This window comes from Octopus bimaculoides, chromosome 25 (genome assembly GCF_046866305.1).
Source record: "Octopus bimaculoides isolate indiv1 chromosome 25, ASM4686630v1, whole genome shotgun sequence".
Lineage (NCBI taxonomy): Eukaryota > Metazoa > Mollusca > Cephalopoda > Octopoda > Octopodidae > Octopus > Octopus bimaculoides.
This window is the reverse complement of record NC_142952.1, coordinates 33,576,256-33,581,255: the sequence shown is the minus strand read 5'-3', so window position 1 is coordinate 33,581,255 and position 5,000 is coordinate 33,576,256. Positions and strand designations below refer to the sequence as shown.

Sequence of the window (5,000 nt, the reverse complement as noted above, 5' to 3'; positions counted from 1 at the left end):
TCTCTCTCTTTACCTGTTCCTTCGCTATCCTTCCCCTTTCTCTGTTCCTCTCTATCTCTCTCTTCTCGCTTTCACTTTATCTGTTCAAGCAATAGGCTTACAAAGAATAGGTCCTGGGGTCGATTTGTTCGACTAAAAGCCAGCATGGCCGCAGTTAAATAACCGAAACAAGTAAAAGTATAACAGAATAAGAGAATATATATATATTTAAACAGAAACATTATTATTTCTAAATCTCTCAAAGAGCGGTATTCAGTACTTTAAAGACTATTTGCCAATGTAATGTGGTGTGTCCTGGAAGGGAGGACTGTTACTGTTGTTTTGCCTCAGGAAACGTCGTTTGCAGCTGGCTATACGACACAATATCCGTATCCTTATATTTTCGAACAGGGAGCTCAGCCAACTCCCCCCCCCCCCCGCCCCGCCCCACTTCCAGCATAAAGCAACATCTGTGAACTGGTTTCTGGGTTATTGCACTTTATCAGCGCAGTGTACAGAAGTGATGCTGAAAGATGAGTGTTGTACGATGTGAAAGAATGTTTTTAAGTTATTAAACTTAGCTTAGGGTGAGAATGTAGAGAGCAAGAAAATACACCAAGGTCAGTTGAATTGGTGCACGCATATACTAAAGGGGAGCAGATAAGGCGGGCGGTTAGTAAGAATATTGAGAGAAACAAGAAAATAAACAAGATATGGAGGAGGAGCAGCAGCAGCAGCAACAGTTGAGAAATAGGAGGAGGAGGACACGGGTAGGTTTTGACGATAATATTGAGAGCAATGAAAACGAAAACGAATTTTACTGGAAAAAAACAAATTAAAGTTATACAACTAGTAAAACTTGTAAGCCGCAGAAATGTCAAGACAACGGGCACGGAGTACTGAAGAGGGGTGCGGCCAGACGGATTAAAGTGTCACACGAAATACGTATATATAATATTTCTAAAAATAATATTGTTTTAAAATATTATATATTTTATATACATATATAGGTATCAGGATTTCAATTTTTCAAATAATTAAAATTTGATCGAGTTTCCGGAAAAGCGGTATCACACATCGTATCGCGAAATAATTGCACATATTTACAACCGCCGTAAATGATGAATTCCGTAACGCAAAGGATGCCTCTGTATGTGTGTTCATGCATGACTATACAGTCATATATGTGAGTAAATGCATGTGAGGTAATGGTGGTGCGGTTATAACTCAAGCATATCCGTTGTGACTAAATATGTACATCAATATATACAATACACTACATGTACATGTGTGTATATATGTATATTTATATATATATATATATATATATATATATATATATATACATACATATATACTCTTTCGCCTAGCTATATAATGTTATAACTCGTACGCAACCTTAGCATTTAGCGCATGTCTTGCTTTTGTAAATTGATTCCCTGACGATGAATTTATGTGCATTTCCAGCACCTCTTACATCTTTGGAGTAGAGTGCACATAAATTTTGAAACATATGTAGGAATTAAAGGAACTTATTGATTATACGCGTTTTTCTCCATTTATTATTATTCTTCATATATATATATATATTTTTTTTTTTATTTATGTGTTTCAGCCAAGTGGCTGCGGTCATGCTGGTGCACCACCGTGATATATATATATATATATATGCAGTATATATGTACAGATATATACAGTATATATATTAACGAATGTAGTTAACGGCTGGTTTCTATTTGTTAATAAGGTGGGCTTCTATAATTCTGAGATTGCCCCTGTGGCGTTGGGTTGCTTTGACAGCAGGAAGCAACTACACGAAGCAGACTGTTTGCTATAGCAACAGCAGCCTGCGCACCACTAGTGTAGCCAGAGTGTGTGCCGCCTGTGGCTGCCCTTCTGTTTGCGGCCCCTGAACCCCACAAAACCCCCCACATATTGCCTACTGCAGACACCAAAGTGCCGCCCCTTTAAAGGTACCTTCTCACATTGTTCCGGCGTTACACAACTGCATTCTTTAATTTATACGTCACAATGCTTCACAAATATATGCTGTTACCGATACATGAGCTGGGATTGGTCGAGAAAGGTCACATAGTGTCATAGTTTGATGTTGGTAGAGAATTTGAATGGTTTAACTGAACCTGGGCGTCTGCTAATACTTTACATGTTCCACGTCCTCGCGTTGTTTTTTTTTTGTGTGTGTTTGTTCTTTTGGGGGATTTATCATATATATATATATATATATATATATATATATATATATATACACACACACATACATATATATATATATATATATATGAGTAGCACTTTAGAGCTTGACGTAGTAAAATTTGTTCGAATTCAATAGACTTATATTTTCTATAGATAACTCAACGTGACCTGAGCTCTCTGTTTATTTTCTGCATTTCTCCCATAGCATTTTCTCTCTCTTTCTCTCTCTCTCTCTCTCACTTACTATTACGACGTCTCTACTCAGTTGTTCTCTTTGTCTTTTGTATTTGAAACGAGGGGAAACTACAAGAACAAACAGAGTGGGAGTGAGTGACAGTGAGAGATGCTACATGCAGGTGAACTGCAAGGAGATGTTTTTACTCTGAAATCGTTGGTATTTTGTTCAAAATAAAACTGAATTATCGTCCTAAATTATAATTTTAGGAATTTCCCCGCTCCGCATACGTATTTATTTCTTTATTGCCCACAAGGAGCTAAACAGAGGGGAACAAACAAGGACAGACAAAGGAATTAAGTTGATTACATCGATCCCAGTGCGTAACTGGTACTTAATTTATCGACCCCAAAAAAATGAAAGGCAAAGTCGACCTCGACGGAATTTGAACTCAGAACGTAACGACAAATGAAATACCGCTAAGCATTTTGCCCGGCGTGCTAACGTTTCTGCCAGCTCACCGCCTTTGCTCTCCATATGTATTTAAATATATGTGGAATCCAATATTAAATAGAGAGACAATATAAAGCTTCTGACAATGCGGAAAGTTTTATATTTCAGGCTCAAAGACCCATCTTCAGAAGAAAAACAGACTGTGTGAGAGAAGTTCAGTCATGCAGGTTCGGTTAAATCATTCAAATTCCCGACCAACATCAAACTGTGGCACCATGTGTGAATAAAATACAAATATATAGAACGGCCTATCAATAAAGTAGATATAAACGACTAAAAATTCATAAAAATTCTAAAGCGTGTCGTGTTACTAAAAAACTAAATAAAGTAAGATAAAATAAAATATGAATCGACTAAAAATATGTTTTAAAAGTTTGTTTTACTCACCTCACATAAGAGTACGTCCATAAATTTCAGTTCTTAAAACCATGGCAGGTTAGAGTCCACGAGCAAAAAAGAGTTCCACAAAATCAATTCAAACACACCTATGGCCATTTCAGGAGCTCATGGCCGCGGTTCGATTACATTTGAAGTACACCTTCAGGATGAACAAGAAATACGCACAGAACAAAAGTGAAAATGATTTTTTATTGCCCATAAGGGGCCAACGAGGAGGGGACATTACAAGGATATGTTGGGACATATAACAAACAGGGTGAAAAAAAACGTATGTTTATAATGAATGATACATGAGAATAAAATATAGAATGAAGTTCTCTCAGCCCCACCTCTGAGTAAATAGTTCATACAACGCCGCATTGCTAATTTTAAAGATAATAATCCCTCACAGGACCAGTCCGAATTTTCTAACACACACACACAAAAAAAAAACCCCGAATTATTTTATTGCCAAACATGCAGGTGGCTGTTGTTAATAGAAATTTTAACTATCCGGTTTCAAAACCCACTAAAGCTAAATATTATTTACCACATCTAATTTTTACTTCTATACGCTTTCAGAAAAGTAGAAGAAAACTTATGGTTGCAAAAAGGGATCACCTCAGTAAATTTATTTAAAGTTTTAGGTCCAAAAGACTTAAGGATGGCAAGGGATTCCCTTACACATAGCTTACACTTATGTAAATTATGTGTTTATATATATGTGTGTGTGTTTGTGTGTGTGTGTGTGTGTGTAAACGATGTGCTTCTTTTAGTTTCCATCTACCGTATCCACTTAAAAGGCTATGGTCAGCACGAGGTTTCCCATGATTCCACGCATCGGGACTGAACCTAGAACCATGATGGAAGGAACCAAGCTTCTTACCACACAGTCACATCTGTCTATAAATAATTAAACATATATATTCATTTATTCTTTTACTTGTTTCAGTCATTTGACTGCGGCCATGCTCGAGCACCGCCTTCAGTCGAACAAATCGACCCCAGGACTTATTCTCTGTAAGCCCAGTAATTATTCTGTCGATCTCTTTTGCCGAACGGCTAAGTTACGGGGGACATAAACACACCAACACCAGTTGTTAATGTAGTTGTTAAAGGCTGGTTTCAATTTGTTTATAAGGAAGATTTCCATAATTCTGAGATTGCCCCTGTTGCGTTGGGTTGCCTTGACAACAGGGGCGGAACTACACGAAGCAGATTGGTTGCTATCACAATTGCAGTCCGCGTGTATCGCCTTTCTCCTTTCTCCCTCACCACCAAACACCCACACACGTCTGTGAAAGAAACTTTTCCCCCAATACGAATTTTCCCATAGTCCTGAAGAAGTGGTCTTCACCTCGAATTAGAGATATACAAAGTAAAACTGTAACTTGTTCTGTTTTCTTTTCAATTTGTAGTCTTCTTTGTACTTTTTTGCCTTGTTCCGGCATTATACAACTGCTTTCTTTAAATTATACTTCACAATGCTTCACACACACACACACACACACACACACACACACCGACACACACACACACACACATTGCGAGCCATTCTTTACCGCCTTTAGCTGTTATATTTTCTATAAATAACTCAACATGATACACGTGTACAATCGTAAGTACACTTATGATTGTATGACTGCAGTCAAATACCTGAAGCAAATTAAAGATTAAAGTTATATATAATGTGGAACGAAATTTTCAATCACAACATTATACTCCGTTCCAAGGCTTCAAT

At 37.3% G+C, this 5,000-nt stretch overlaps 1 long non-coding RNA gene across 1 annotated transcript in view; it reads right to left on the bottom strand.

Moving 5' to 3' along the window:
• LOC149131159 (uncharacterized) overlaps positions 1-3,958 on the bottom strand; it is a 4,763-nt gene extending 805 nt beyond the window's left edge. The window contains exon 1 of the long non-coding RNA XR_016238331.1: positions 3,269-3,958. This is a non-coding gene — a long non-coding RNA (uncharacterized LOC149131159). The remainder of the gene's footprint in view (positions 1-3,268) is intronic.
• Between the last annotated feature and the right edge of the window lie 1,042 nt (positions 3,959-5,000).